At 36.8% G+C, this 11157-nt stretch overlaps 1 protein-coding gene across 1 annotated transcript in view; it reads left to right on the top strand.

The window, feature by feature from the left end:
* The first annotated feature begins 269 nt into the window (after nucleotides 1–269).
* The window catches only part of fut8b (fucosyltransferase 8b (alpha (1,6) fucosyltransferase)), a 104805-nt gene continuing 93917 nt past the window's right edge, over nucleotides 270–11157 (top strand). Inside the window, exon 1 of the mRNA XM_082147220.1 lies at nucleotides 270–405. The gene's annotated coding sequence lies outside the window, so the exon portion shown is untranslated. The remainder of the gene's footprint in view (nucleotides 406–11157) is intronic.

Below are 11157 nucleotides of genomic sequence, written 5' to 3'. Positions count from 1 at the left end.
TAAACATACGTAGTATTTAATAGAATATAAAACTTTCAACCATGGACCCCCAATAAAAAACGCTAGATTTCCTCAGTAACATTTTATATTTACATTAGACTATTATGTAATTCTTTGCAGGTCAGTTGTTAGAAAGTTAGAAGACGTCATGAAAATGTAAAAAAAAAAAAAAAAAACTTCCGCTTTTCCTATTCTCCACAGACCCCAGTGTCAGTGAGTGGGTCTCGTGAAAGATGATCTGCCGGTAGATGGTCGGTGCGGCGCGGCGCTGACATGCGCAGTGAGAGCAGCAGATGATGCTCTTCTCTCTCTGTGTGTGTGTGTCCGCTGATTTCATCTCTCACACACGCGTTCTTCTCCTCCATCCTCCTGGATCTTCCTCCGGAGCGGCAGCGCGGTTTTACGGTACGTGAGTGTGTTTGTGTGTTTGTGTATGTAAATAAAGGCGTTTACAGCAGCGCGCGCTGGACGCGTCTCAGCGTCTCCGATGCGCGTGCAGCATCTGGAGATAATAAACACAGCAGTGTGCATGAAGCGTTATGGTCATCATCTTAGGCAGTTCCTAGCAAGCAACGGGTTTGGGCTTCATCATGGATATGTTCCTAATCAGCAGCATTAATTAGGCATTAACATCATTGACGAGTTGGACATCAGAAGTGTGAAGCATTTTTGAGCATAATCACAGACGTTTTCCAAGTCAGCAGCAGCTGTTTGCATCATATGTGTGTATAAGACATTTTTGGTCAACATCATAGACGCTTCCAAGTAAGCAATATTTTGGGCCATCATATAGAGTTATGACTTTGCGTGTAAGATGCAGTTCACTGGGTCTTGAGACACAGCCAGTGTCAGACAGCCTGTTGCAGGATCCTCGTGTGACTAACATGATGTATACAACATGTTGATGTCTGGAGAAGCTGTCTGTCTATCTATCTACCTGTCCATCACAACATTTTGTTAATGGCAACATTGCTTTATAGTAAATTCAGCTGATGTGTAGATGATGTATAGTAGTCTATTGTACAGTATAGTAATGTATTGTACAGTAATTGTTTACTGTATTTTATTTTGCATCACCAATCTCTGAGTGAAACAATAACTTTGTTTTATAGACTGTATATTTAGACTATAGACTGTTTTATTTATTTGGAATTGATTGTACCATGAGAAGTGGGTGTTTTGGAGTTGACGATTGGAGGGAGGAGTTAAGAAGTAAGAAGTAGGGAACAACAGGGCTAAAGGCAAACCTTTAGAAAAATTTTACCCAAAAATATGTTTGTATTGAACATTGATGGAGCAACAGATTTTGTGTGAAAATACATTTTGTTTAACAATCTTATAAATGTATAATTTGGGCCAGGTGGGCCTTTTACCACACACGGGGTCAAACCAGAGCATCATATATACAGATATATGTGTATACACACATAAATATATAATATACAATAATAATATTATATACATAATTTATACATAAATATATTATATACAATAATGTTCTTAATACTTGTTCAAAACAATCACTTTAGCAAAGTTTGTACTATTTTCTGTTTATGTTGATGAATAAAATAATACATTTTTTGTTCAATAAATATGCGGTCATTAAAATGTTCATTTTAAAAATACAGAATTTTTATTTATTTTAAAAAGTAAAGATTCTGAAAGCATTGAAGGAGATCCCATAATCATTTAATGTAGATTTGTTACAGTAGTAACACAAAATGATATGATTAATGTCATATTTTTAAACATGATGGTTTCATTATAAATATGGTGATGATAATGAAGGTTGACACCCAACTTAATGTATTATATTTACCATCTGAATCTAACCATGTCAGCCAGTTATTTATTATCATGTTAATTATCGTGACTTTTCCACCGACACTAACGCCTTTTACCCCAGATATCATACAATATCATACTGAACAAAACTGAAAATCATTAAGAAGACCATTGTCTTCCTATAAATAAATAAATTTAGCGATTCTCAATCTACAGCATTTTTAAAAACATTAAATATTAGATCAAATTAGCGCAGAATCAACCGAGATCACATCAAGAATCAGCCAAATTTCCACGTGCATCTTGAAAAGCGGATGTTTTGGAAAGTGCTACGGCACATTTATGTGCCATCTAGTGGTTTACAGGAAAATCAAATCAAAGGTGCCTTTTACCCTGGTGCGCCTTTGTACCCTACTTGTGATGTTAAACAAAAAGAAAAGTATGTTCGGATTAAAAATAAGGACAAGAACATGTGGAGAGTAAATAGGGTTGAAATACACCTGGTTTGAACCTGCAAATTGCTCTTCTGAAGATTATTGTATAAACAGATGCTATGTTTTATAACATGTGAAGTTAAATGAGCTTTGTACTAGTTTAAGACAATATCTGTCTTTGGATGAACCGTTGTTGACTATATTGCCTGTCATCTGCAGTGTGAGACCAGACCCTCACTTATGCGTCTCAAGATAGTAGTTTAATTTCAGTTTAACATGTCCAATGTGAAAAGCTAATTAGTTTTGTTTAATGCAGTCAGTCAGAGAATGGATAGGAACTTTGAGAGTCCAGACAACTAATGAATAAACTGATGATCACTCTTGAAATTAACTACAGAGGTGTATTTAGGACGAGTATTTAGGAAGCTGTACTGAATACTAAACACAGTTTATTTGGGAGTCGAGAAGTTCTCAAGCGCACGAATGAACGAGTCCGTAGTGCATCTGAATCTGCACGGAGATGTAGTTTCAAGCAGAATGTGAGCTGTTTACTCTTTAGTAATCTTGTTTGGAATCATAAAAGTCTTCATTAATTTCCTAATGTCTCCCATAGGTTCAAGCAAAATAAGTACACTTGTAAAATAATTTGCAGTGAGATGTGAGTGTTTGTTTTGAGCAGTGCAGCTTTAGAGTTTCAAGAAATAAACAAAAATACATCTGAGCGATCTTATGCATCTTGTATACTGTATCTCAATGTTTAATCCGATTGTTAAGTCTGACGTCACGCGTGACGTTTAGCCTTTTCCCGGTCCAAGCGCTCCTCTCGTCCAGAAATAACAATGGTGGAACCTGTACATTTATTTACGATCACGTCCTTCTTAGTGAGGCACCCTTGGCGGTCGAAAAGGGTTTAAATTCCTTTAACACCAACAGAGTGGTTAGTGTAGCTCATCACTCAGGTGGCATAATTAAGGGTAGAGTCCAGGCATCAATGAAAAAGAAGATTTACGAGGTTGAAGTGAGTTAGCTCGGGACACGGGACACAGCACTGCGGCATTGTAAAAACACTCAATAATAACCAAAACACTAGCGAAAGCGGTAGGTAGGTAGAGAGGACCTGGACTTTGGACCCGGAAAGAGTATTATCGGAGAGTGGTTACGTCACGACTTAACAACCGAATAGCCTTTACAGACTTCATGTGAGGACACAAAACAAAATCAAGAGTTTGAACTGATTCAATAATTGAGCTTATCATCTCTAATCGCTTATCGTGCACCGCTAAACTTTAAATCAGAGATGCTAGTTAAACTCGATAAAAACAAATAAAAATAATTGCTATGTTTATTAGTGATGGGAGAAAATAAGCTTTTCTGAAACTGAACTGAACCTCGCAAAATGATTCTCTGTTTGCTGGTCAAAACTATGTAAATGCAACAAAAACTAGGAATGCCTCGATCAAGTTTTTTGTGCCCCTGAACCGATCCGAGTCATTGGATATTTAGTATCTGCTGTGCCGATACCGATCCGATGCTTGTATTTTCCTGCTTGGTGCACACTTGAAGCACATTAAAGTTATTCAAATCAATCCAGTGCATAAAGGGATGTGCATAGTTTCTCATGGGCACAGTTGTAAAAAAAAAAAAGGGGCATCAATCTCTACAGACTGGAGTAATTCCAATATGACAAATAATATACATAATATGATGAATGCCAGTCTGTCAGTCAAGTCCAAACTAAGCAAGAGGCAACACATAGCAACACGTTATGGCAACGAAGTCTCAGATCTGACGGCAGATACAAAATAAACAGTATTTTCAAGTGATTCATTACAAAAGAGCGTATCAAATCTGCTAAACACGGAAGCTCGAATTGGGGTTCAGAAAAAAAAAGTAAAAAAAGTAAAAAAAATAAATAAAAAAATAAAAACTTAATCAGCCCCAATACTGATCCTTAAGTTCGGCTTGGGACATCCCTAATAAAAACACCTTTCACAAATAAAATGCAAGTGTTTTATCGGACACACCAAGCCGACGTCAAAGAACAAGTGACAACGAAAGCTGAGTGTGTTATCGGCTGCGTCTCGGCCTAAAAGCTGCGCTTGAACACACCAGAAGGACTAAAGGCGACTAGAACGTACGTTCTGCGTAAATAAATATCTGATTACATCAGCAGGTATAGTCTATTTTGTCCTTCAAAAAGGGAGACTGCAGATATACAAACCGTAAACGAAGCAGCGCTTGCTTACCATTTTGAATATCAATCATGTTATTATTTAAATATTCATGCACTCGAATGCTCAGGTGAGACGGCGGAAAATGATCACAGCCTGTTTATGTCTGTACCGTCTTTGACTTCTTTACTCGCTCTTATCACTTTTGCTTATATTCGTGCCCTGACTCGTTCACCCAGCTGAACAGCCAATCAGAGTTCTCTCTCTCACCGACGGCGGTCCCGTCCCAAACGGCGATTCAATGCTAAATCGGCCCCAAAAAAAATAGACGGCATCCGACTAGAGCCAACGATGCTGAACCGTCGGCTTGGTGTGTCCCGCCCTTAATACCATTAAATACGAAGTGTCTGTATAATATTTGTTGAGGGGCATGTTTTATGGAAAGCTTGGTAATATTGGTCATCCGGCCAATAAGAGACTATTACCCTAAACTCTTCGTCTCATACAAATGTGTCATTAAAAATGTCTACAAATGTATTAAACTTTAAAAAAATAAAATAATAATCATCTGCGAACCATTGAAATTTCTGAATGTTTCGTGAAAGTTACGAAAACTGTGAAATCACGCGACTTTGGCTGTTTGACACACGCTCTGAATCACTGGTTCGAAAAGAATGATTCGAAAATGTTTCGAAAGCGGCCAACGCATTAGTAATATTCATTATTTTGCTTAATTTTGAAATCATTGAGTCCTGCTTCAAATGCAATTATTAAACACATAAATGAGTATTTATTTACTGATATGTTGTGTACAGTATTTCTTGACATTCAGTAATTTCCACAGATGTTGTTTGTGCAGAGCCACATGCATATGATGCATTTACACTTCTCTTAACTGCATTAACACTGTTGTGTGAGTGTGTGTGTGTGTGTGTGTGTGTGTGTGTGTGTGTGTGTGTGTGTGTGTGTGTGTGTGTGGCCGTTTTCCCCTCGGCCAGTCTAACACACCTGTCCGTCATCATTTGAGCGTAATGACTCCATTAAACAGCAGTGGCGATGGTTAACGGTAATGGAACATTCTGGATGGCGCTCTCGATGTGGGCTTTGTGCTGTAGGTTGTAGTCTCAGATTGATCGTCTTTTATTCAGACCATTTTGTGCACCACACTCTGCTCTGGCTAACCTGTTATTTGTTTTATTTGCTGTCAGTTCTGGCTCATATTTTATAGATTTTCATGGCGAGTTCACATGTGCAATTTACATGGTGCTGCTGGCTCAGTCAGGTGGTGTGAATATTTGTCTCCAAAGATGTCTGTCATGATTCTGTGTGGAGCGGGTCTTGGGGGAACGAAATTAAAGGGTGACTCTCGCCAAAATGCAACCTAGGGTCTTTTTGTTAATCTGCCCGAGGCAAACTTTCGTTTAAAAGCATAATTAGGATGGAAACGCCACTTTTAAGATTGACCGTATTTTAGTTTTAGGTTAAATGCCTTGTGAATGGGAGTGAATGGGGCACGACTATGATAGCATCAAAAATCGCTATTTTTAAAACACTAAGACGACTCGACACATGCATTGAGAACGTTGTTTGTGTACACAGAGTTTACTAAAAAGAAAGATTTTGAACAACTCACTGTCTCTGTGTCCGCAGGCATTTTGACAGTCAAAAATAGTCGATTTTTCTTTCTTTTTAGTAAACTCTGTGCACACAAACAATGTTCTCAATGCTGGAGTTCATGTGTAGAGCCTCTGGTGATACTGAGAGCAAAGTGTCATGTTGTGTCGAGTCTTCTTAGTGTTTTAAAAATAGCCATTTTTGATGCTATCATAGTCGTGCCCCATTCACTCCCAATCACTCCCATTCACTCCCATTCAAAAGGCAATTTGACCGAAACCGAAAACACGGTCAAACTTAAAAGTGGCATTTCCATTCTAATTATGCTTTTAAACGCAAGTTTGCCTCGGGTAGATTCACAAAAAGACCCTGTTGCATTTTGGCGAGAGTTACCCTTTAAGAAAATAAATGGGCAGTGCTTGTGCAGGGAAACCCCTCCAGGTCACAGGACAGAGGACGAGAGCGAGCTGAGCGAGTGTGTTTTCTGCTGCGGAGACATCAGGAGAACAAGATGAAGAGTTTGAGTCATGCTGATGAAGAGTCACATAACTCGCTGTGCTCGTGCATCATCATTTGACTTTCTTTCCTAAGTTTATAGATATTATGAAGAATTTGGTCGCTCTTTTTCCATGCAATACCAACAATGAATGGGGACTGAGGCTTTCAAAATTCTTAAAGTCCCCCTGTAGTCAATAATTCTATCAGTTAAAACGTATCTTTGATCACCAAAAATACATATTTAAATGTTTTTTCTTCATGCCTTAAAATATCTTGAATGTAACTCGACACCCTTGCCTCATTTAGCATACGCGGTTCTATGAATATGCAAATGAGCCCCGCCTCCACTCACTTACTCACTCAGCTCAGAGATTGTGTTTGTGTAGTTTGTGACGTCAGAAACACCAGCGATTTCAAAGCGTGTGTTTGAGACTGTCTTTGGTTCACTGCAGTTTTAAGGAGAAAATACTCAGCAATGATGTCGACTTATGAATTTACACATGGTTTGTCTTAAAGCATAATTAAAAACACCACATAGACATATAAACAACATTAAAAGCTTGATTTTCACCACAGGGGGACTTTAAGTAGCCCGTACAACTTGTGCACTGTATTTCAAGTTTCCTGAAGTCATAAGATCAAACAAAGTCATACAAGCTAAGACAATTTTGAGTGACTGCGCAAATTGTGAATGAATTATTATTATTTTATTTTTTTTATCAAATCTTTTCAATGAATCTGTTGATTCAGTTCACGACTCTGATTAAACATATTTACTGCATATTTTACAGTTTTTAATGTAAGAAAAAGCAAAGAAACATTTTTGAAAAGGATCACCTGATTACATTTGATAATTTTTGTCTTGTATTATTTGTACATTTCTTTATTTAGTTAATTGTACATAATTGCACATATTTCGTTCTTTGTTATCTACTTTGTTCTCACCATGAGGCTGCGGCTGAGTGGTGTAAAAAAAAAAAAAAAAAAATCACAGTCAGTGTTATTTTAGTATAATTAATATAGTATTAAAATATTTATTCATAATTTTAATATTTAATATTTTCCATTTTATTTTAAATTTAGTTTGTTTTAGTAATTTTGTTGTGTGTTTCTGTCATTTTTTTCAATTTGTTTTGAGTTTTTGTTTAGTTATTTTCAGTTTTACAAAAAAAAATTAAATGTTGCCTTTGTAAATAACTGCAAATAAAAATTTCAGTTAAAGTTTAATTTTATTTAAATGAATAGAAATGTTGTTCAATAGTTTTAGTTAACAATAATAAAGCTGCTCTGAGGAACAACTTACATTTCATCTTACTACTGTATGGCTTCAGTATGTAGCGCACAATTCACATGGGCCATTTTTTATGATTATTTCCTGATTTTTTTATGGTGCTTTTAGGTCCTTTTGAAGCTTGAATGCATCACTCCCCATTCATTGTAATTGCACGGAAAACAGCGGCCAGAAAAACACTTCGAAATGCTTCTTTTGTGCTCCACAGAAGAAAATCACATGGTTTTTGAGCAGCATGATGACAGAACTTTTATTTCTGAATGGACTGTTCCTTTCAAAATTCAAGCCCTAATGCAAAAAGCAGCGGCAGTCAAAGACATTTAAAAATCGTTTTACAGCATCCTACAAAAAAGGGTTGAAAAAAGTTTGAAAAAAAAATCCTGGATCTTTTGACATGTAGGCTACTAGAAAAAATATAAATTTAAATTTCAGAGCTCAAAATGTCCTTGTTAGTCCAAAACAGCTGTTATATAAACCAAGCTCAGAAAACGACTCGTTTCAGATTTTCTCACATTATTATTTCATAGTGCAGAAGATCGACGCCTACTTCTACATTGATTCTTAAGCCCCTCCCACCAATACACACATGTATTGTAGTAGTAAATACGAGATGGACACAAACACACGATTACTCCAGCAACAAAACCATAGAGACGCCTCTGAGGATTACAAGACGTTTTGTTGGCAACTATGTAATGAGATATCGGACATTTTCAAGACAATTCCACATGTGTAATGGCGGCGACGTTGAAAATGATTTAAATATGCAAAACTTTTACCCAATCGTATCAGTAGGCGTTTACTTCCAAGTCTTGAATGCCCATCAAAACACAGTGTTCGAAAGCAGTAAAAAAAATATCTTATTACTTCTAAATTAGGATGTTTTTGATGTCAAAATCTTGATAACATTATACGTGCACCTCAGAGAACATTATAAAATACGATAAAAATGCAGTTCATGACCCCTTTAAACAGCAACTGAGAGATTTGTTGACATCACCAGAGTGACATTTCTTTGCAGGTGTGTGTGTGTGCATGTCTGCATAAGTCCATGGACGTGTGTTTGTGTCTGCGAGTGATGTTAAAGCGGTGTGCACACACACATTAGTGAAGAGTGAAGGTCAGGGAAAGGACCTTATATGAGCTCCGCTGACATTTGCCTGGCATTTTTGATTCACTGACGTCTTGTGATAGATCTTGTTCTGGACGCTCCGAGAGAACGCAGGTGATTATAGATGACCCGTTCGCTCTTTTGATGTTTGTGGAGGAATTCTGACGGTGTTTCATCTGGGGATTGGATATTAGAGGGCCTGTGGCGATGCTTGGCGTATGCTAATGTTGCATATATTAATAATGCAATTTCACATGTCATCGTGTGATGTGCTGTCTGTGGCATCAAATGCATTGCTCTTCGTCTGTAACCTGCTGACTCTGCTCACTAAAATGCAGAGCTTTGTTTCATGTACAGTCACTGTTCCAGGATCAGTGGGTAAGAGAAACGGCCATCTGTCTGTCTAGTGAACAGACCGATCACAACGAGTGTCTGAACTCTCAAATAAAGAGCTGTTAGATTTCGGCTGCTCATCTGTTTTGGTGTATTAAGGGTCCAAAATGAACTTTGTTCTCACTTCTACTAAAGGCGGATGAAAATTCACCAACCACAAATTTGGATTTTGTTCCCAATTTATTAGTTTTGGTGGCTTAACGTGAAAGAATAGAGTTCTGAATAAATCTGATGAATAAGGAATATGATACTTTTGTTCACTGAGGTAGAAGTAATGAAGACCCTTGAATCTTCTTTGATAGGTCTGTGTCTTTGATTTGACTCGTTCACGTCTCTTGCGTTAGTCAGACTCTGAGACACACTATTGTTCTTACAATTCAATTGTATAATGTTGCAAATCCTTATGGAGTTACTAGGATTGGTGAAAATGCAGTTTGGGACTTAGAAAATATTGATTTTGGACCTTGGTTTGACAACAAAGAGTTCTGAAGTTAAATCAGTTTGTTTGATTATTGGAAAAGCACATGTCGACCCAAATCAATTAAATATTTAATTTACACATGCAAATCGAAAACTGCAGAGAATCGTTTTGGAGGTCAAGTCAAGTCACCTTCATTTATATAGCGCTTTTAACAATTTAGATTGTTTCAAAGCAGCTTTACAGTGATAATAGGAAATTAAAGTAACGTTTTAAGATTGTTTAGCAGCTCTAGGATAAAGTTATTGTCCAGCTAAAGTTAGTTTTGATTGATTGATTCACTTCCGTTGTGAAGATCATTAGTTATTAACTTACAGTTGCTAACACGACACCGTTCTCACAGGAAACACTCAACGCGCTCCGGCCCGCTGGAATTGAATCATATTTCCCTGAATCAAATTGAATCACAAAGTACACTGTAAAAAAACAAACAAGATGGGTTACGTTTTACTAGAAAATACTATTTTAGCCTTTATACTTTAAAATTTCACATTGAATTCATTAGCTGCACGATTCATCATCAAAAGATCATGATCTCAATTCAAACACCCATGTGATCTCAATGCTAAAAGACAATGATTCACCTGTGTCTATTAGCAGTATTAACATAGTAACTTAGCGCTTCAAATAACGAGTGTATCAATTACATCGTTACACCAGTAGGTGGCGACAAGTGACTGTTAAAAAATGTATTTGTCATTGAATCATTCATTCAAGAGATTCGTTCAAAAACGCTGATTCATCCAGTAATGAAACAAGTGAAGTATTTATGATCGAGTCATTGAATCATTAATTAATTCAGATTAATTAAACATTTTAAATAAACTGAAGCAATTAACATTTTGTCCGAACCTCTAGTATATTACATGTTATTTTGTGTAGTTGTCTGTTCAGAATTATTGGAGAATCGTGATCTCTTGTTTAAACAAGCAACAACAACAAAATTCTCAAAATACGCAAAGTCGTACAGCTCTAGTTACTTGCCTTTTCGGAGGGAAAATATAGTTTCAAATAAATCCTACACCACAATGTTTTTGTAATGCACCTAAACATTCACCTCAAAGTCACATTGTGATGCATAAAAATACATTGCACACAGAGTGTCATGCTTGATCCATAAAAGACATGATCATTAATAACAATTATAAAGGCTCTGAATATGCTAGACACAATAATTAACATGATTAACCTACTCAAACTCTCAGGAATCCAGATGTAAGAGCCCTGAGTGAGATCTCCATGTTTTCATGTTGATTATGGGACCTTTGCTTAAAAATACACGTTGAATTACAGGTCTTATGTTTTAATTCTGCGTACGGCGATGCTGAGTGTCATTAAATGACCTGTTTAAATAGGCAACTTTGAGTCACACAGCTGGTAAA

Source organism: Leuciscus leuciscus (genome assembly GCF_965113295.1).
Source record: "Leuciscus leuciscus genome assembly, chromosome: 19".
Lineage (NCBI taxonomy): Eukaryota > Metazoa > Chordata > Actinopteri > Cypriniformes > Leuciscidae > Leuciscus > Leuciscus leuciscus.
This window is presented reverse-complemented; position numbering and strand designations above follow the sequence as displayed.